General features: G+C 47.1%; 1 protein-coding gene across 5 annotated transcripts in view; it reads right to left on the reverse strand.

Moving 5' to 3' along the window:
- The window catches only part of MGLL (monoglyceride lipase), a 134,235-nt gene that overhangs the window by 109,041 nt on the left and 2,090 nt on the right, over positions 1–23,104 (reverse strand). The gene's annotated exons all lie outside the window — the stretch shown is intronic.

Here is a 23,104-nt window from a genome sequence, read left to right on the forward strand (position 1 = left end):
CTCTAGGTTCCAGGACTTCCTCCTTGGACAGGCCCTTTGCTGAGTCCTCACTTCTCTTGGATTTGTTCTTTCCATTCCCTCTGCTGTCACTCCCAGCCCTTAATACCCCAACAGCCTGCACAATCCCAACAGCCTCCTAACTCCACACCCTGCCCCCAGTTTTCCCCACTCAAATCTGTGCTCACACAAAGGCCATATTCCTGTTGTGTCAACAGCCAAAATCACTGATGGCTTTGCTCTTACATCATCTCCCCGCACCTTTGCTCTGTCCTCTCCTCCACTCAGGATGCCCTTCCCGTCCTCCTCATCTGCAGGAAGGTTCCCATCAGCAGGAGGCTGGGCTCCACAGCCTTCCCAGGTACCCTAGTCACTGGGGCCCTGGTCATGGTGTCCACAATGAAGTGAGGCCACAGGTGGTGTGGCCAAGCTGGAGAGCACCTGAGGGAAGCTGAGGGCAGAGCACGGGAGCAGTCTCTGGAGCACTACCTTTCAAGCCTGCAGCTGGATTCCCACGATGAAGGGAGAACTTGGAGCCAAACACCAAAGGCCTAGATAGGGCCCTCTGCCCTGCATCCCCGAGTCCATGGACTCATTGTTCTCTCGAGGACACATTCTTGGGACATCATGGAACATGCAATGCAATTGCCAGGGACCAAGTGCTCCTAAGAAGCCAGGGAGGACACTCACAGCTGTGGAGGGTCTACGTGCCCCAGAAACTCACCCATTATCTCAGCAGGTCCTCCTCATGGCCCTTTGACATAAGTAGCCTGAGCACCAGTTTTCCAGATGAGGAAACTGAGGCTTCCAGGGGTGAGTGAAGCTATTCGTTAGCATCAGAAGAGCCGGGCCTCGAATGTGGACTCTCCCAACTTCAAATCTGCACTTTGCCCTTTCTACCGCCCTCAAGATCAGCTCCGAATCCTGCCCTCACCGCTCACCAGTCACGGGATTTCTGATGCTTCCAGAACTCCTCTGAACCTACCCTGCCTCCCTCAGGGTGGGTGAGAAGGTGAAAGAGATTACGCACATGAACAGCATTTTGCCAGCTGTATCCTACTACAAGTGGGCTACCTCAAGTCCTTTCTCAGCACAAGATGTGTGTAAATAAACCAGGTTGAATGAGTGAATGAAATCTACCAGTCAACTCTCTTTCCTCTCTCCTGATTCCTGGCTAATGTCTCATCTCCCAGCTATGCCTCAGGAAGAGACAGTGAATCAGGCTTCTTGGCAGCCCCCAAGCAGCTCACTACAGTAGTACCGGCAAATGAAGGGCTTCATATTTATGAAATGAATAGATGACCCCATGTCTGCATATGATAATGAATGCATTTAACACTGTCCTGTGGTAGCCCAGTCTTAACATTCACAAAAGAGAAGATGGTCTTTATGGTAGACTGCAAACCGATTGCCCCAAATTGCATTCTCTCTTCCATAGTTACAGAATTTTATAGAATTTTAACTGCTCATATGGCTGCCCAGATAGAGACCATATTTCCCAGACTTCCCTGCAGCTAGGTGTGGCCATATGACTAAGTTACGCCAATAGAATATGAGTAGAAGTGATGTATGCAATTTCTACAACACATACTTGAAACAATCTGCTTGCCTTAGACTTGCTCTTTCTCCTCCCCATGGTTGGGAACACACAGAAGGCAATGACCAGCTTTGGTGATTGAACCACACTCTAAGTGGTGGTGGGGCAACAAGATGGAAGGAACCTAGGTCCCTGAATGGCCATGTGGAGCCCAGTGACCCTACCAACTTGGACTGCTCACCTCTGGACTGCTAAGTGAGAGCAAAATAAACCTCTCTCTTATTTCAGCCACTAAATTTTGAAGTCTCTGTGCTCAGCCTGTACCTTAACAAATGCAGACTATCATTAATAAGACCCCTTACATAGGGAAGGGCCAGTTGACTTGAGTTCAGATCTAGGCGCTGTGACTTCCTACCTCTGTGAGTTTGGGCAAGTTGCTGAACTACTGTTTCTTCATCTGTGAAATGGGGAGAACCATAGGACCTGTAGTGAGAATTAAATAACATAGAATATACACAATAAAGTCGGCTACTGTTATGGCTACTGTTATCATCATCTTATCAAAATGTTTTCCTGCCTGTGGAGCCCCAGCCAGGCTACCCATGCATTAGTCAGCCTGTACCAGAGGAAACAGCTTTTATGTTGGTCCCCTGTGTGGTTATTTATGTGTCTTCCTGCCACAACTGATCTTATGTCCTCACATTCAATTTAATGCAAAAGCCCTAGCAAGCCAAGTGTGGTAGTAAGAACTACCCACTGGTTGGCCTGGGAACTTACTGGTAACAGTCTGAGAGCATGTGCTTCATCCTCTGAGGTGTCTAAGCATTGTGGCCAACAAGAAATCCCTTCAACTGCCTTTCCCTCCTCTAAGCTCAGCTCAGAGTCCCATAGACCTCACTGGGTACCAGGCCAGCTTCAGAAGAAGCTGCTGATAAATTTAGAAGTCAGAGAGAGTATGTATAGTCAGAGAGAGAAGAGCAATGCTACTAATTAAAAAGGGGTAATGAGCCAGGTGCAGTGGCTCACACCTGTAATCCCAGCACTTTGGGAGGCCGAGGCAGGTGGATTCCCTAAGGTCAGGAGTTCTAGACCAGCCTGACCAACATGGTGAAACCCCATCTCTAGTAAAAATACAAAAACTAGCCAGGCCTGGTGTCAAGTGCCTGTAATCCCAGCTACTCAGGAGGCTGAGGTAGGAGAATCGCTTGAACCCAGGAAGTGGAGGTTGCAGTGAGCTGAGATAGCACCACTGCACTCCAGCCTGGGCAACAAGAGTGAAACTCCATCTCAAAAAAAAAAGGAGGGGGGTAATGGCCAGGCATGGTGGTTCACGCCTGTAATCTCAGCACTTTGTGAGGCTGAGGCTGGTGGATCACCTGAGGTCAGGATTTCAAGACCAGCCTGACCAACATGGTGAAACCCCGTCCCTACTAAAAATACAAAATTAGCCAGGCCTGGTGGTGCATGCCTCTAATCTCAGCTACTTGGGAGGCTGAGGCAGAAGAATCACTTGAACCTGGGAGGCGGAGATTGCAGTGAGCCGAGATCACACCATTGCACTCCAGCCTGGGCAACAAGAACGAAACTCCGTCTCAAAAATAAAATACAATAAAACAAAATAAAAAGGAGTGACGTTTCCAAGAAAAGTTCAGATGCATGCAAGGTTCTGGAGTATTCCCTAAAGTATTTATTTCCTTTAAAAAAGAAAGAGAAAATATATATGTATATGTTATCTATTTTAAAATATGTATTTATAATAATATAATATATCATATATATTTATAATATATAATATTTACATATATATAATTTTTTTTTTCTAGAAAGGACGAAGCCCAATGAAAGTAGCTGGAAGGCTGCTGTGGCCACAGCTGTAACCCAACAGGAAGAACGCATGCTTGTCACCAGCCAGAGGCCCACACAGCTCACAGCCCTCTATTTCTTATTTAACAGAGATTCCTTGAGAGCTCTGTCTGGCCAGGCACTGGGTTAGGCTCTGGGCACACATCTCAGTTAGATCAAGTCCCTACCCTTATGGAACTTCCAGTCTAGTGTGGACCCAGAATAATTAGCAGATGAGCATATGACAGGCCGGGTTGGGCAACCTGAGCCAAGCACGTCAGGGTCAGGGGACAGGGGACATCCGCTCCATACCACACAGCACTGGCCTGCTTCCTACAGGACTGGAGACACTAGAGTTGCGGAGTGTAAGAGACACTAGGTTCAAGAGTTTGGTCTTGAACTTCACTCACTTAGGTGCATATCTGTTTGCTGCTCACAAAATGCAAACAGGACCAAAGTGTGGAGGCCCACTGAGGCGGTCAGCAGCCTGACAGCCCTGGTGCCCAGGTGTGATAACAAGCAAAACTGACATCCTGCATTCCCTAATTAAGCCTGATTAGCTTCTCCCACACTTTCCCATCCTCCTGTAATCTTCTACAGGTGCAGAAAATATGTCAGTGCCAGTGGGGTGAGATGGATAATCACCCCCCTTGTACCAGGCTGGAAACTTAGATGGCCATTATTACTCCTCCAACACAAGATATCTGCTGCCTCAAAATTATTTCCTATGCTTTGGGGATGCAAGCTCCAGGAGTGATTTATTTTTAATCGAAAAGCAGTTCTGCATTATAGGAGGCCAAGAGATTAAGAACCTTTATTAACATGTGCAATCTCTTCAGATGCCTTGGGCCAGCCGGTGCCCTGGCCAGTTTTGAAAAGGTTCTTATGCCAAAGGGCTCCTCTGAGGCAACATTTAGATCAATATTTGGAACTGCACTTCTGGGAAATCACTGATGGTCTGTGGAAGGCACATGGTGTGACTTTTAGAGCAGTCCATTAATGAAGAGCTCCACAGCTGTCCCAAGATTCCGGAAAAGGACCAGATGCTGGTATGACTGACCTCGCTTCTGTGCAAGAGCTTGGAGCACTGTCTTTCAAGCCTGAGTCTCTCTCTCTTTTTTTTTTTTTTTTTTTTTTTTTTGAGACGGAGTCTTGCTGTGTCACCCAGGCTGGGGTGCAGTGGCACAATTTTGGCTCACTGCAACCTCCACCTCCTGGGTTCAAGTGATTCTCCTGCCTCAGCCTCCTGAGTAGCTGGGATTACAGGTGTGTGCCCTCACACCCAGTTTATTTTTGTATTTTTAGTAGAGATGGAGTTTTGCCATGTTGGCCAGGCTGGTCTCGAACTCCTAGCCTCAAATGACCCACCTGTCTCGGCCTGCCAAAGTGCTGAGATTACAGGCGTGAGCCACCACACCTGGCCCAAGCCTGAGTCTCTTTACTGATGCAAGGGGATGGCCTGTGCTTGCTCTTGTTCTGGCAGTGGGCACCCACCTCCAGGCCGCCTGAAGGAAAAAGCAGTGAGGTGGGGGTGAAGATATTCTGGCCCCACCTACTTCTTCTAATTCTCCTTGGTGCCAACCAGCCTCACAGCAAACCATGGCCGATGCTGGTGCACTCACACCATATGGGATGCTTTTACTGTACAGGCATGCTCCATAGGACGGGAACAGTACACTCACTTATGGGATGGCTTTGAATGAAGATGTGCATATATGTCAGGGCAAAAAAAAAAAAAAAATGAAGAGAGCTAGACTCTAAATCACATAGAGGGTTGTTAAAAACCCTGCATATTTACTAGCTGGTGTGATGAGCCCTGAGTGTGCAGAGCATGAGTCTCTCAGCCTGTAGGACTCCCACAGCTGGTTGTGCCTGGGATGAGTTAGGGAAGTTTGATGTCACGGCATGAAATGCCATCACCGTGTACCAGGGAAACATTACTCATTCCCTCGTTCATCCCATTCCAATCCTCTGAGTACTTAAGAGAGAGACTCACTCAGGTGCTGACCCATTTTAAGCACCTCTCAGGCACTAGCTCACCACCACTTTCAGGACAGGGTGGCTCAGGGCTCTTGAGTGCACCCCAGTGCAGAGCTGGAATACACTGTTGCCTTGTTTTCTTCTTGTGGTCACCTATTTACAGCCCCTGACACTGGTTTCTACTTCTTGTGTTACGATAAAGTTTCCTCTTAAAATAGATTTAAAGTAAAAAAGAAAGTTGATTTAAAAAAAACTATGAAGAAATAATATGAAATTTAAATAGCTGCTATGAAAATCACAAAGGTGGCGTGTAAACAGTCAAGGTTTGGGAAAAGCTGATCTGGAGCCATTTAGCAGGAATTACCACCCGGAATGCAAGGTGGCTGGTTAGGAGGTAACATCAGTTAGGAGGATGGGGCCGCAGAGCCAGAAAGCAGTGTCGCCCAGGAGGCCGGCAGTGAGCAGAGGGTTGCAGGGCCGTGGGGCGGACCAGACCCGGCTCAAATGTCACATCTGCTTAAAGCCATCCCAGCCACACGGCAGAGTCCACTAATCGCTTCTGCTCATTTCTTCCCCATCCCACAGTGACTCCCTGAGTAGGACTCCCCACTCCTGCCATGGCCACCTACAAGGGAATGAGTGAGCCTAAGTTCCCTGGGCCTCAGTTTCCCCATGGTAGAGCCCACAGGTCGAACTATAATAGATCATATTTAGGGTGCTTTCCAATTCCTCAGAGTCTGTGCACATCAACATTAATTGTCCTGGAGTGGTCAGTAGTCACATCTTTCTACTTCAGTTTAAGTTTCTATAATGAACATGCTTCCCCAAAACACAGAGCCAGTTTTATTGACAATAACCAAATAAAATAACCTAAGATGAGCCAGTAGAAGAAGAGCCTGTTCTATGAAGAAGAAATGGTAATAGTTGGGCCAGGCCTGCCACCCCAGAGAGGCAGTAGGAGGAATTGGGCCAGGGTCCACTGGAGGTCTGCAGGCACCTCGACCCCTGGAGAGGTCTCCTACCCACACCTGAAGGACAAAGGACAAGGCCACAAGCACAGGCTCTGCTGGGGACAATGCAGTGGGAGAAGCCTTTCCTCACAGAGTCCATGGGGGTCTTGGAGAGACAGCCATTCTATGTGAACACAGGGACAGTATGGAGCTCTTTTTAAAGGCTCTGCAAGACAGAATGTTTAAAAACGGCAGCTGCCGTGTGATTGTGGACCTGGATAAAATAGGAAGCAAGAGGCAGAGATAACAGGGAGCTGTTTTAGTCAGAGAAGCAGTTTCCTGATCTTCTATAAGAATGTGCTGGGCTCCATTTTATGTAACATTCATTTTCTTTCCTGGAAGGAGAACAGCTTGAACTTTCCAAGGCTGCAGATGGCTCCAAGTTCCTCTGGGTGGTGAAATGCCAAACGGATGGCAATAAATGATCAGGAATTTATTGAGAATGCGGGAGAGGTGAGACGAGTGTCGAGTGATGAATTTAAGGAAAATGGTCACGATTTCATAGGCACAATGAGGCCTCTGCACTGCATTGTGACCTGAAGGGGCATCTGCAGCCAGACCAGCATCATCAGTGGCAGCGGGAGCTGAACACCTATGGAGGGTGAATGGGGCATGGACCACAGGCTCATACCACAGACCTGGCATTCCTAACTGTGGGACCTCATCAGAGCCACTGAGCCTTTGTGGGCCTCGGTCTTCTCATCTGTAAAATGGGCTTATCATGCCCACCCCCCACCAGGGTTGTTGTGAGGGTTAAGTAGCATCTGCACACACAGCTGAGTTACAGGCATGGTTCTGCAATGTTTTACGAGGCATAGCTAGGTGTTGGAATTTTAATGGTGCTTTTAAAGCAAACAGACTTGGGTTCAAATCCTGGCCCTGCCACTTAATAGCATGTGGCCGACACTGTCTATGGCAATAAAATAGCAAGAATGAGGCTAGGCATCTCATGGGTGCTGTGAGAGTCAGGGAGGTAAAGCCAGAGAAGTATCTAGCAACATGTCAGACAAAGGTTTGGGCCTTCCAAAGAGATTCGTTTCCTGCCCTTTTCCAAAGGTGATACAAGCATAAATAAAAAGTGGTTACAAAAGAATTTTAAGAAACTCATGTATTCAAGGAATACATGCCTCCCTGCAGCCCTCTGAGGTTAAGCCACAGAGATCAGCAGGCTGTCTCCCCAGTTCTTGGCTGGGGCCTCAGTGGAGATAGAGCCTGACAATGCCCATCTTTGTTCTGGTGCATAGAATTCTAAATGCACTGAATGGCCAGGTGGGGCATGAGCATGGGACTGTGAGGGTCCTCTCCTCTGGGAAGCTCTCTAGCTTCTCCAGGCAAATCACCCGGTCTAGACTCCAGACCCTGGCACATGCACTGGTGGCTTGCCTGCCTGCCTTTCTCCTTGTGCTGTGAGCCCTTGGAAGGCAGGGACCATGGGGTCTTAATGATTTCTCTGTCACCCAAGACCCAGCACAAGGCCTGCCATAGAGTTTGTGCTCAGTAAATATTTACTGAATGACACTAACGGATATACGGATAAGTAAATGTGTGGATGGGTGGATGAATGAATAAATGGATGGATAGATGGATGTGTGGATTGGTGAATGGATGGGTGCATGGGTGGATGAATGGGTGGCTGGGTGGATGTATGGGGTGGGTGGATGGATGAGTGAATGGATGGATGGATGGATGGATGGATGGATTGAAGGATAAATGAATGTATGGATGGGTAGATGGTAGGTGGATGGATGAGTGGGTGTGTGAGTAGATGTATGGGTGGGTGGATAGATGGAAGGATGAATGGATGTATAGATGGGTAGATGGGTAAATGGATGAATGGGTGAGTTGGTGGATGGATGGGTGAATGAATGAATGGATGGGTGGATAAATAGGTAGATAGGGCCAGGCGCGGTGGCTCACACCTGTAATCCCAGCACTTTGGGAGGCCGAGGTGGGTGGATCACCTGAGCTCAGAAGTTCAAGACCAGCCTGGCTAACATGATGAAATCCTGTCTCTACTAAAAATACAAAAATTAGCCAGATTCAGTTTGCTAGTATTTGTTGAGTATTTTTGCATCTCTATTCATAAGAAATACTGACCTTTAGTTTTCTTTTCTTGTGATGTCTTTGTTTGCTTTTGTTATCTGGGTAATACTGACCACTTAGAATAAGTTGGGAAGTGTTTTCTCTTCCTCTATTTTTTGGAAAGGTTTGTGAGAGTTGGTATTAATTCTTTTTACATGTTTGGTAGATTTCAACAGCAAAACCATCTGGGCCTGGGTTTTTCTTTGTTGGTAGTTTTTTTGGTTTTGTTTTTGTTTTGCTTACTAATTCAATGTCTTTACTTGTTTTAAGTCTATTCAGATTTTTTATTTCTTCTTGAGTCAGTTTGGGAAGTTTGGGTTTTTCTTAAAATTTGTTCATTTCATTTACGTTATCAAACCTATTAGTACACAATTGTTTATAGTATTTCCCTATAACCCTTTTTATTTTTGAAAATTTGGTAGTAACATCCCCTCTTCCATTCCTGATTGTAGTAATTCAAGTCTTCTCTCTTTTTTTCTTGATGAATCTAGCTGAAGATTTATCAATTTTATTGGTATTTTCAAATAACCAACTTTTGGATTTATTTCCTCTATTGTTTTTCTATTCTTTATTTCACTAATTTCTGCTCTGATCTTTATGATTTTCTTCCTTCTGCTTGCTTTAGGCTTAACTTGCTCTTCTTTTTTCAGTGTCTTAAGGTGAAAAGATACTTGCATTTTAAAAGATAATTTTATTAAGTGAATCTCTGGTTGGTAACTCTGTCAGTGATGAGAAGAGAGAAGGGAGGTCTCTTGGCCTGTAAAGACATAGTCATACAATAACAGGGGCAGCAACTCAGAACTTCATTTTATGATGCTTTCTGACCCCTACTCTGGCTAATTTAGACATGCTGTGAAAACTTTTTTTTTTTTTGAGATGGAGTCTTGCTCTGTTGCCCAGGCTGGAGTGCAGTGGCATGATCTCGGCTCACTGCAAGCTCTGCCTCCTGGGTTCATGCCATTCTCCTGCCTTAGCCTCCCTAGCCAGGTGCCCGCCACCACGCCTGGCTAATTTTTTGTATTTTAGTATAGACGGGGTTTCACCGTGTTAGTCAGGATGGTCTCGATCTCCTGACCTCGTGATCTGCCCGCCTCAGCCTCCCAAAGTGCTGAGATTACAGGCGTGAGCCACCGCACCTGGATGAAAACTCTTTTTTCTCTGCTCCAGAGTCTAGCTTTCTTATCAAAAGTTTTGTCTACAACCTCCAACATGACCATAGCCTCCCATGTGACCATTTCCAGATCCATGATGATTCTTTCAGTTGTGATAGAAAGTGATTCCCATGCTCATTAACTTATGTGATTGTTAGGCTCAGTACTGTTAGGTTTGATTCAGGGGGTCTGGCAACATGACCAGGAACTGGTTTCTCTTTCAACATTTCTCAGCTCTGCTTTCTTGAGGTAAGTTCCATTCTTGGTCAGCCTTCCCCCTTGCAGTCTCAAAATGGTTGCCAGAGTGCCCAGGGTTCATGCTTCTAGAGTCAACTTCAGAGGAGAAAAGTGACAGTTTCCTTCCCAAAAGTCCTAGGGGAAGTCTTATTGATCATGACTTGCATTGGGTACTTGCCCATCCCTGAACCAATCACTGTAGCTGGGGAGAATGTAAAATGATGATAGGCTAAACTTGTCACATGATCAACCTCTCACCAGGGTGGAGTCAACACCATCAGAAACACATGGGCTGAAAGTAAAGAAGAGATGCCTCTTAAATTTAAGGCACTGTGGGTGGAAGAAGGAAATGGATACTGGATAGGCAACCAACCAATGCCTACTCAGGCTCCAAGCTCATCTCCCACTATTCTCCAACATCAGCCTCTCTTCTCCTGCTCATTCCTGCCTCTAATGCCTCTACTTAGTCTGGACATGTGCCTAGGATTCCTTTCCTCCTTCTCATTCATGCTCCTCCACATCAGTCTTGGGCCATTTTTAGACTCAGTTCAAGCATCAGCAGCCCAAACACTCACCACCATTTGGATCTTCCATCATTTGGATGCATCTGGCTGAAAGAATCAGGACACACCTGGTGGTTGAGACACATTGGTGTGGATTTTTGTCCTATCAATCAAGGTATATTTATAGGCAGATCCGAGATTGGCTCAGCTGTTCCATCAAGGACCCAGATTTTCCCAGCTTTCTCCATCACTCTCTGTTAGCATGTTAGCCTTGCCATCTCAAGACTACAAGATGGCTACTGCAGCTGCATTATGCCCACAAAGGCAGAATGTAGGGAGTGAGGGGAATTGGGGCAGAGAGAGAGATCGATCTTCTCATCTTGCTCTCTCTTGCCTTTTATCATGGAGCTAAAATCCTCCAGAAACTTCCTCTGTGTCTCATTAGCCATCACCAAGTCCTATAGCCAGCCCTAGCTGCAATGCCACTAGGAGAGGAGAATGGGAGAGCCATGTCTGATTAAGATCAATCATGAGGCCAGGTGTGGTGGCTCACACCTGGAATACCAGCACTTTGGGAGGCTGAGGAGAGAGGATCATTTGAGGCTGGGAATTTGTGACATGCCTGGGCAACATAGTGAGATCCTGTGTCTGCAAAAACTTTAAAAATTATCTGAGTATGGTGGCAAGTGCCTGTAGTCCCAGGTACTCAGGAGGCTGAGGTGGGAGGATCACCTGAGCCCAGGAGTTGGAGACTGCAGTGAGCTATGATTGAGCCAACACACTCTAGCCTGGGTGACAGAGCAAAGCCCTGTCTCTTAAAACAACAATTAAAAAAAAAAAAAAAAAGACTAATCATGAGTGATATCCCTGAGGATAAAAATCAGCAAGAAAGAAGTGAGGATGGCCACAGTTCTCTACACAGTACCCTTACTCTGTAATGACAGAGTTCATTCCTGGCACGCTCCCATGATGTGCTGGCTTTGCCCTTGAGCCAGGTGGCCTGTGGGGCTTGCTGAGACTAGATGGTCTTGGACAAAAGACATCAAGGCAAAGGATAAACCAACAGCAACTTCATGCAGGCTGGGGCATCCACCATGGAACCACAGAGAAGTACAGATGTGAAAAGGTGAGATCCTTATTCAATTCTAGACATTTAGCCACATAAAACCTTTGCAGGAATTTCTCAGTTGCTCTGAATGGACTAGACTTTAAACAATTACCAACCCACGTGGCCCCTGACTCTGTCATGGTTCCCAGCACAGCCTATACAATGAAGCCCAAATTCCTTAGCAAGTCAAAATGGCCACTGCCAACTGAACTGAGTGCATAAAGGAAAGGCCACATGAGGACACACAAAGAGGGTTGGTATCTGTGAGCCAAAGAGAGAGGCTTCAGGAGAAATCAACCCTGTTGACACCTTGATCTTGGACTTCTAGGCTCCAAAACTGCAAGAAAATTAATTTCTGTTGTTGAAGACCCCTAGTCTGTGGTATTTTGTTATAGTGGTCCTAGCAGACTAGACAACAGCCATTCCAATCCAGGCTCCCGAGCCAGCCATTCCAAACTTATATTCTGCCATGCACTTCGGACTCCAGTTTCCAAATAATCCTTATTATTTTCAGAGCACACGGTATCCTCTCTCACTTCCATGCCTGTGAGAGTGTGATTCCCCTCGGCCCAGAATGTCCCTTTCTACCTTCAAGATCCAGCTGAAAGTCACCAAACGTCTCTCTGAAATCTCAACACAGAATCCACAGCCTTCACAAGACAACAACCACGGTGTATGGCACTGCCTCCCTGACAAATGCATGGAGATGCCTTCAAAGGCAGGAGCAGGGCAACTTCATTTCTTTATCTCCAAACTAGAATGAGACCTGGCATACACGAGGTGTTCAGCAAGAGCTAGTGCCATGGAGAGGTCAGAAGTGAAAGGGGCCACGTCTCCATGCTGTTTGTGGACCCTCCATTGCTGTCCAGCACAGTACTGAGTTTACATTTGGAGCTCAGTTAATACCTGTTGAACCATTCCCCCACCCAATCAAAAAAGGAAGCAAACCCTCCGGATTCTGACATCCACAGCAACTTCTGTGCTAAAATGGAAAACACCTGCCATGCTGTAACTCCCACTCATAGATGCGTTTCACACAGAGTTTTACAGCAAAGCTAACCAAACTGGTGAAAGTACAGCCATCCAGTATCTCAAGGGGTAACCTGCAGGGAATATTCTTCTTCTAGGTGTCACTAACTCCTTCGGTGATACTTCTGGATTTAGGTGCTCCTTTCCTGCACAAAAGGTTAATGCCTTGAAGCCATACTCAACAGAAATGCTTATATTCTTTTCCTGCAAAACTGTGGCAGTAGAGACTTCAGGAATCATCCTCTCTCAGTCATCTCACTGTAAGTATGAGGAAGTTGAATCATCCATGCAACAAACATGTTTTGATCCCTTATTTTGTGCCAGGTATGAAACTCTACAAGAGGCGTGTGTTGGAGAAGATAGAAAAAAGTTAACATGAATTCTGCCCTGGAGAAGATCATAGGTTGTCTTAGAAGACAACCTTCTATGCCCTGTCATAGAAGATGCAAACTATCCCAGAGTTATAGCAAAAGAAAAAACTTCTGGGAACTTGCTGGAGAGTCTAGAGATGGTACCTTGTCTAAAGTTACTCAGAGGCAGAGGTAGTAATAAGACTTCAACCCTGGTCCCAACTCTTAATACAAATATATTTTCCTCCATGCAATAGATTTCAAAAATGACCACATAATATTCTCTCCTCCATCCTTGCTCCTTGGACATGCCTTCACATACTGCCTCTGGGCTGGCCTCCTGATGTGCTTTGGCCAGTGGAACATTCACAAACGTGATACAGGAGAGACTTTAAAAGCACTTGCTTACTGGCATCTGTTCTCATTGTTCTTGAAAAACTGCCACCTTAAGAACAGATCCAGACCAGTCTGAGAAAGCATGATAAACCACATGGACAAGAACTGAGGTGATCCTACCAACAGCCTGCCAACACCAGACATGGTAAAGCCATCCAAGACTGGCAAGCCTCTAGCTGGCCTGCCAGTGCCTGCTGATCCACAACTGACCATAGATACATGTAGGAGCCCAGCTGGGAGCAACAGAAGACCCATCCAGCTGAGCCTAGCACTAATCGCCAACCCACAGAATCATGGGCTGAGTAACAGCAATAGATTCCTAACATACCCCAGACTATCCTGCCCATTCTAGATCTAGCACATGGCCCTTGTAGTAACAGTCTCACTCTCTGCAGCATAAACATTTCCACCAACCATGATAACGTAATCAGGACCAAAGGAAAAACATATGCCAAAGACTGGAATACCTTAAGACATGGACCACTGAAAATTGACTGGATGCTCTAAGGAAGGCTTATTTAAGTTGACTTCCAGTTATAATAGCTAAGGGTTGTTTGGTTCTCCTTCCAGTCAAGAGTTATGCCACAAATCCTGTACTGAGCTCCACATAAAAGAAAAGTGTTGAACTACCCTTATTATGTGTTATCTCAAAAAGAATTTCACACCAAAGGTCAGCTTCCTTGTGGCTTTCTTGTTTTGTTTACTTTTAAAAGAAGCACCCAGCAACTGCAGAAGTTTATCAGGGAACCTGATATCTCCTTGACATGGAACTGAGTTTCATTTGAAGAAACAAAAAAGTTAAGAAAAAAAAAGGTGAGTAACCTGAGCCCTGGGGAAAGCCTGTGGCCTGGTGTGGTGAGGGGAGCAGTCAGGCTGGAATCTGTCAAAAGCATGATTGCTTTCATACTAGGTCCTCTGTGACTGGCGCTTGCCATGAGGGTGGAGGGAAGTAAGGGGTAACGGTGGGCAATTGACAAGCCTGGCACAGGTCCGCAGAGTCCCCCGAATGATGGTGCAGGGAGACGAAGCGGACAAAGGAATCAGGAGAGTTCACGTTGAACCCTCAGGGAGCCCACATTTCTCTCTCACCTGCACTAGCCATGTGGGAAAGGTGCTTAGTCCTCATTTTAAAGATGAGAAAACTGCTGCAGTGATGGGTCAGTAGCATCTCTGGAGGCCCATACCTGGCTGGTGTCGACCAGGATGTGGTCCTGGCAGTCCTGTCCCAGGACCTCCGCTCTTCTGCAAGCACCATTGGTTTTTGCTGTTCAGAGAGGCTATGTTTCCCTGAAACACGTCTCTTCAAGATTGACAAAAGAGGATAAACAGAGGTGAACTTCTAAAATGTCTAAAGGCAGCAATTTCCTAACTAAAGGTTTTTAATCTCTAATCCAGTAGACTGTCAATGACCTGGGAAAATTGACATGCCTTGACAAGGAGACATTAACCAGAGGCTGTATGTGGCCGCCTGTGCAGTTTTTTTGTGCCCTTCCATCTCTTCCCCTTTTCATTCTTTTCTCCCCTGCTTCCCTCCTTTCTGTTTGGGGCCCCCTCATAAGAGTCTGCCACTTTCTTCCGACTCTTGTTCTCCCAGAGGCCTCCTGGGCTCCTGTTCCTCCCACAGTTTCTCCCCTCCTCCCATCTATCTCCTGGCTGCTCCAAGTAGGTCTCTGGCCATCTCTTCTGAGGTCCATCTGCACTTATTAGCAGCCTCGGCGGGCATCACCTAGGTGCCCACATACTTCTAACCACTGTCAACAGACCCAGCAAAATGGAGGCTGGCCAAATGGCTTCCCATGGGAGACAGGGGCCTGGTACCTCTCCAAGCCCTGCTCCAAACCGGACATTTGCTGGGGAGGGATAACTTGTAGTTTAAATTGATCAGAAGAAGGCACAGGGGAAACTTCTGGAGGAAAAGCCCGAAGCAGAGGCAATGTGTGATCAGGAGGCTGCCCTGCAGCCCTGAGCCAGCCCTGTGGCAGCCTGAGAAACTCCTTTCACCCCCTGGGCCTCAGTCTTTCCATCTGTGAAATGACGAGAGTGGCACAGAACTCCGGGGCCATTGACCCCCATTTTGAGAGTCTAGTGGAGCCTATGATGCATCTTCCTTTCCTAGAAAAGTGTATATACTCCTTTGATGTCAAAAGCCCCAGACTTTAACCCCCAAAAACTATCCATGAACCTCCTGTAAGTCCCCAAGGTCAGGGACAGCTGATGATCTCTAAAGATACCTTAGTGCTCAGTCTGTTGTTTTCCCACTCTTCTTTCTCTCCTCTATCCTTCCTCCTCCTTATTTTTCCCCTTCCCCTCTTCTCTTCTTCCTTTCTTCTTTCCTTCCTTCCTTCCTTCCTTCCTTCCTTCCTTCCTTCCTTTCCTCCCTGCCTCCCTCCCTCTCTCCCTTCCTCCCTTCAGAATGTTGCTAGAGCTATGACTCCCTGAGAAACATGTTGTTTGAATCTTTTGGGGGGAAGGTGAGGCATACCGTCTCATCACCATATACAAGAGACTTTGTGGAACATCAAGCATGGGAATAAATGGTCAGCATTAGCCCAGGAGAGAGGCATGCTAGCAGACGGACACAAAGGTCAACTTGGGGCAGCTGCAAGTGTAGGAACACACAACACACAGCTCTTCTTATAGCCCTCAAACACACAGAGAACAACGTCACCCCATTTCACGCGCTGACCACCGCAGCATCCCCACCCCCATCCCCTAATGAACAAGGCTGTGTGAAATGAAAAGAACCTCCTACCAGAAAGAACCTTGGATGACCCTGCAATATGGGACAAGGGTCATCTTGTCATCTCAGCTGTAAAAATTTGCACCAGTAAAGACCATTTCCTCCGTGTATACAATGACCAATAGTTTGGTTTGTATTCATGGACAAAGTGCATCTGGGATTAAGATCTAAACCTAAAAGGTGCCAATAAATAGACAATGGTGAACAAAGGTTGCTATTCAGGAAGCAGCTTATTCTGCTATTTTTTTTCTTCGACTCTACTGCAAAATAAAGCCAGATTTGTATCAGCAGAACATTCTTACAGCAACTGGAAGAAATTATCCCTTAAAGAAGCTGTTGGAAAACTCAACTGCAAGAATAGCAGCCGGCCTTGCCTCTTGCCATCAAAAGATCTTTGCTATTTGAAGAGTATTTTTAAAAAGCCCAGAAGAAACGCCCTGTTTAAAAATAAAACAATTTGCTATGCTATCACAAAGGCAGAAGCATCAGAAGGAGAAATAACAGCTTCATACAAGAAAAAGAAACTTCTGGAAATTCTTAAAATGGACAAAATAACATACAGGTGCTACTAAAATGCAATGATCTGACTAAAAATAATGTCATTGCTAGAAGATGCATGGTAGGGCCCATTTTCTCAGAGTTTAAGAGTAAATTTTATGGAACAACAGACATAAGTCAAAGGTGCTTCACTTTTTTTCCCTCCTTGTGGGGAGAGGGTGTAAGCTGATTCCTTCCTAACCTTCAGCAGAGTCACTCGTGATTCATATTGATTGATATTGTATTGGTGACGTCTGAAATGTAATCAGTTCGTTGGCCACTGCTCCTTCTCCTCACTCCCCTCCTGGCTTATCCCAGGGCTGTGTCAACAAATGGCCCGCAGCCTGCGATGATCCCATGCATCCTCCTTGCCACACAGCAGCCCCATCGTGTTCCAAGCAGAGAATACATTAAAGGTGTGTGCTGTGAAGGAGAATCCCATGTTCCCACACCCTCAATAACACCATCTCCTTCTGCCATCACTCTAGAGACACCTGAGAGTCACCCTCCTTCTCCCTCTGCTGCCCATGCATCCTCAGGCACAGTCCATGTTCGTCTCTCCATCTCCTGCTACCACGCGGTGCTACGTCTTTGCCATGACTCAGCCTTCTTCGCCTTGCGCCTAGATTACTACGAACCTCTCCATCTGGCTGGTTATTTGAGATACAAAGCTGGGGCCCCTACACCCACCCTTTGGCTCATGCTTTTGTGTTTGGGTCCTCTCCCCCATGTGCCCTTTCCGAGGGTGGAACACCATCCAGGACACGGGACAGAAGGGCAAGTAGGAGCTGCGACCCAGCCCACGCTCTGCCCACCAACTCATGGGGCAGCCTCTGCCCAGTGGGCACCTCTGTCTGATTTGCACAAAGGCTCTGAGTGGCATAGCAGCAGCCCTGACTCTGGGTCCTGGCTGCATCATATTATAATTATCCATGTGTTGGTCCATCCCCACCCCTTCATCAGATGCATGATCTTTGCCACCCTTTCCCCACCCTGGCACCCAAGAACCATGTAGAGGTCAATAAGGAAGTATTTGCTGAATGAATCGCTGCTTTGGATCCTGGGAGAGGAGAGCAAGGAGCCGTATGGGGGAGCCACAGAGCTGCATGCGAGGGGCGCTGAGCAGGAGCCAGGCTGTCCTCACCCCTGCAGAGACTAATAGAGTGGGGTTCAAAATGGCCACTTGAAGGGACAATAAGCTGTGTGATTTAGCTGACCCCAGGGAGCATCTGTGCTAAACCAGCTGGTTGGTGATGCGGGAACACCTGGTCGCAGGTGGCGTGAGTTCAGAAGGGCTACAGGGTTCAGCAGCTGCGTCCTGGGGAGATGGAAATTCACACTCCCTTCTACACTCAAAGATGAAAAACAGGACCTGCAGAAGGTTTCCTGGGACACTGAACGAACACCCAAAGCAGGGGGTGGGGGAAAGAAAGCACTAAACAGCCGGCTGACAACCTGATTAGAAAACCTAAGGGCGGGGAAGGAAAAGCTAGTCCCACCTTTGAGGACAAAGTCTCCGGAAGGCCATGGGGATGGAATTATGTCCAAGCAGATGGTGAAAATTCTTCACCTCCCGATGGATCCAGATGGCTGGGAGGCACCGTTATTTCCCAGAGCCACAGGTGCCACACCCGTGTCTGGCTGGGGGCTGATGTGAGGAGGATATTACAAGGACGCAAGAAGGGGGGATATTCTCTATCACTTAAATCTACCCAGGCTTCAGGGCATGGCCTCTCCTCCAGGTAAACTGGCATAGGTGGGGGAAGTGCCCGAGGATGGCACTGCCCATTGCCGTAGACACACACAGGGAGTGAAGGCTTCATGGAGAAAGGGATCAACATGGGCCTAGAACGGAAGGGCTGTGATGGGGACCATCACTGAGCCCCACTCCTGGGAGCAAGAGAAGGAACTGCAGGAGGGAGGAGCCCTGTCTTACTGGTTCTAGATCCACTGAAAGCAGCTACAGTTCTGAGGACTTGGGCAGGTTCCAGAAACAATGCCAAATCTCCCTTGCGAGTCCATCCACTGCCTGTGTTCCCTTTGCAGCACCTAGCTCCATGTCACCAACAGGAAAATCCTGAAAACCATGCAGGCTGCACCCTGGCCCCGAGGCAGCTCAGACCGGTGGAGCTGGCCAGGTGGGAGAGGAGGGAGCCATGGTGAGGGGGTGGCTACAAAGTTCCTGGAGGGAAAAGCCACGTGACTGAGATCTGAGGCAAGAAAGGACTAGAAGGCAAGGCCAGTAAGGTTCGGAGAAAGGGCTTATGTTCCAGGAGGTCTCCATAAATGCAGGGGAATTTGGAACAAAATGCTAAACAGAGATTTAAAGGAGGAGGCACTTACTGGAGGTGTGAGGGCAGGGCTCTGGAGGAAGTGGGGAGGGCTGGCCTCCCAGGGGTGTGTCTTGGGACATCAGCGAGGGAGGGACAATCACACTCTAAGCCAGTTCCTTCAATACACCAGTTGTTATCATCGTAACAGAAGCTACAGAAAAGAAAGTGGGCCAGCTCTCCAGAGTTGAGGGGCTGCCGGGAAGGCCAAGTGGCACAAGCCGTTGGGTGGACTAGCACTGAGGAAAGATGAGAGTGAGATGCGTCCACTCGGTAACCCTCTACTCAGCACCTCCTTCATGCCGGGCCTTGCAGATGAACAGTAAATATGGTCTGCTCCATGCCTTGAACTCACTGCCTGGCAGGGGTCAGAGTTGTATAATCATATAATTACAGCCTGCTCTCCAGCCTTCCTGGTCATACAGTGTCAAATGAGGATATTTTTGGAGTCTAAGTCATCAAATTGCACAGTGTTTTTAGACCGCACCCCTTCCCTCACCTGAGCTCATAGGTAAGGAATTCTCACAGTTAACTTCCAGGCAGCCTTTCTATGGACTGAGAGCCACTTGGTGGGCTGAATACAAAGGTGCTAAACATTTCTCAAAGGGGCACAAGAGCAACTGTGACTTCCTAGCTCAAGAGCCCACAAAGCAGCTTGCCCCCATCCATGGGCCGGTCTCCATCACCCTGCTGATAGCATCAGTGGACATTTGCTCATGATGCAGTATCCACCCCCCCCCCTTTTTTTTTGAGATGGAGTCTTGCTCTGTCACCCAGGCTGGAGTGCAGTGGCACGATCTCCGCTCACTGCAACCTCTGCCTCCTGGGTTAAAGCAATTCTCCTGCCTCAGCCTCCCGAGTAGCCGGGGCTACAGGCATCTGCCACCACACCTGGGTAATTTTTTGTATTTTTAGTAGAGAGGGAGTTTCACCACTTTTGGCCAGGCTGGTCTCGAACTCCTGGCCTCAGGTGATCCACCCGCCTCAGCCTCCTGATGTGTTGGGATTATAGGAGTGAGCCACTGCACCCAGCCAATATTTTTAAATTCCAGCATGCTGAATTGGATAAGGCAGCCCGTCAGCCAAGGGCATAAATTCTGTTTTTTGTTATTGTTGTTTTCAGAATGGATACCTATCTCTAATCTATTTTTTTTTTAAGAGACAGAATTTCAACATGTTGCCCAGGCTAGTCTCAAACTCCTGGTCTCAAGGCATTTCCTGCCTCTGTCTCCTGAGTTTCTGGGGCTACAGATGTGTACCACTGAACCCAGCTCATTTCCCACCTTTAATATATTATGAGCAAATTATTAGGGAGAATTAACTATTCTCTTCCTCTTTACCCTAGGAAATGATATTTACCCTAACCCAAAATGTAAGAATTTATCAGGAAAACACTACCTATAAAGACAAAATCTGTCCTGCTTGGTGGTGTAAGGAGAACAATTGGATTTGGTCCACGTCAGAAGATGGTGGACCAAATCCCACTACTGATAGCAGGGTCATTTGGAGAAAGATACTTTGTAACATTGGACCTCTGTTTCCTCATCTGTAAAATGGGAATAGTAAGAATAATAATACTTGTCTCACAGACTGATGTGAAGGTAAAATGAGATCATGTGTGCACAGAATCTAGTCCAGACCCTAGAACATACTTGGCACTCAATTAATATGAGGTAATTCTGCCATGCCTTAAGTGTAAGATTTGTTATTACCGTAAATACTATAGCATGAATTTGCCTTGGCACTGCCAAATGGAGGTTTAAGCTCTGATTCCTGATGATGAAATACGGAGACCCTGGCCTGCTACGTTAAAAACAGCACTGACGGTAAAGGCTAACCCGAGACATGCTTTCTCTTTCTCAGGGTCCAGTCCAAGGAGGCTGGTGTTTATACAACAGAATTTGCTTCCATAAAGCCGGTTAAGCCAGGTTCCCAGTGCAGCGGCTGACACCTGTGGCTTAGTGTTGCTCCAAGCCACCTGCAGAGCCAGTCTTGGAACCCAGCAGGTCCTCTGAGGGCAATATGTCCCTGTAGGTGCTCATGGCAGGCTCCAGGAGCTGGAGGTAACTGGTTGGCCAGAAAATCCACCCAAACCAGTACTGACTAACCGAGGCTGGCACAGATCCTTCTGCATAATCAGCTATCCACAGGCCCCCGGGGTGGCTTCTGAGGTCCGGAGGGCCTCTATGAGAAAGATAGCAGAGGCGGGGCTGGAGATGAGGTGCTCTTAACCCAGGCTTTGCCCACAGTTGGTAGAGTAGTGGGGGAGGGTTCACTCTTCTCTTTTTTTGCCCCTTGTTTTTCCTCCCTTCTTTCTTCCTAACTGGGAGGAGGCAGGATTGCACAAAGCCAGGCCCTGGTTTTGCTGAAGAGGGGTAAAGAGACTGGGGGGAAAGACTGAAGCCCTGGTGACTTGAGGTCCCCTCCCTCTTCCTAAAAGCAGAGTGAATGATTCTGTGCAGGCAATAATAATAATACTTATTATAATGATGCTACGGGGGTCTCCCAGATCATGCAAGAGTGCAGGCATGCTGAGCAGCTGGTCTCGGTTATGATGATACAGAGGTGTTTCATGCTGGCTGGCACAAACCTCTGCCCTGAGCCGCCACCCTAGGACCCCCAAGACTGCCCCAAGATCCAGCAAGCACAGGGTTAACATGAGTCATGGCAAGGGGCCTCCAGGATCTCTGCATCATCTCCAGGGGCTGGAGGCAAGGCAGGGCAGGTAGGTAGGACCTTGGCCAGCCCCTTCCTCTTTGGTAAACTGAGGCTAACACTATGGAAAATGTTCATACACGCTCATGGTTCTGTTGCCCTTTCTATTTCAGTGCTCCTGCCCTCAATATTTTTTTCCCTTAACCTTTTCTAGACCCATAGGTTTCTTCCAAATTCTGGGGCCGAACTGCCTCAACCATCCACCACTGTTCTTAAGCCCATCAGCACCCACCACAAGGCAGACGCTGACATCCAAGAGGCAGCTCAGTTTAAATTAAGAAGTTGAGTTATCATCTCTAACTAGAGCAAAAGCAACGGAGCAGAGAGGGCTCCCTGCAATGCAACTTCAGCACAGAGATTGTGAAAACCACCCGCAGGCGAAGGGAGGGCAGGGCAACCAACTTGACCATTTCTAACCGACTCACCCACCACCCTCCCCCTGTGCCAGGACAGCAGACCCTCTTTATTTTTGTTGACTTCGAACTAGAACAACCTCACTACTTAACCAACAAAGCCCCCCAAGTCTGAGACTCAGACATTAAAAACTTCTATTTTCAATTATTTGTCCTCTTTCTGTATATTGATCAAATTACCACAAACCACTAACCTGTTAGAAATTAATCCAAGATTGAGCAATTCTACAGCCCGTTAAGTCAGAGTGGAGAATTAATGATTAATTAGCATCATAATGCTCGACAACCCCCCACTTCCTCTAATGCATATGCACGTACAGACACATTCTTTAAGAAATGTATTACCAGAACTGGTAGGAACTCTTCTTAGCACATTACCCAACTGAAAACACTAGAGAGAAACCATAGCCAGTCTGTATAGCTGCCCTGAAGCTATGACTCTATGCCGGGTTTTAAAAGTCCATATCTCTGTGTTTTTAACTTGCAGCTCCCTGGATCATAGATACCTTGATGAAGACGGAGAAGAAATTTTACACCTGTGTGTGGGTTGGGTGATTACTGGAGCACAAAGAGAGACATAATCCAACTGCACAATGATCCCTAGGAGACAAGAGGCCTGCGAAACAGGTAAAATGTCCCTGGAACAGGAAATGTTCTTGTCACCAGGCCAATTGGTTACCACAAATAAATTCTTTTTCCAAATAACACAAACAAGCAGGGTTTTCCTGCTTCATCCAAGAGGAGGGAGCAGCAGCAGGAGACCAGCTGTCTTGTGTGTAGTCCCAATGCCTGCTTCTAATAGCAAGACAAATCCTTGATGGAAAATGTACAAAGTAATTGAGCTGGCAAGGAATCGAAGGAAATACCCAGGCCCCTTTCTTCCTGGTGACACATGTATGCCATCTTCGGAAGCTCAGAAACAAGCAGGAAAAGACAGCAAAGGTGAAGATATATATATTACTTTGGGTTTCTCATCCATCTAGGGGATTTTCTTTAATTGTTGGGTTTGATTTTGAATGAATGCCTGTACAACAGGAAATCAACTCCAGTACAGAAAATAAAGTCATGTGGAATTTTTGAAAATTGCCATACGGTAGGATCCATATCTGAGTTGTTACAATGAAAAAAGAATTCCTGCTTCTTAATT

Source organism: Nomascus leucogenys, chromosome 21 (genome assembly GCF_006542625.1).
Source record: "Nomascus leucogenys isolate Asia chromosome 21, Asia_NLE_v1, whole genome shotgun sequence".
Taxonomy (NCBI): domain Eukaryota; kingdom Metazoa; phylum Chordata; class Mammalia; order Primates; family Hylobatidae; genus Nomascus; species Nomascus leucogenys.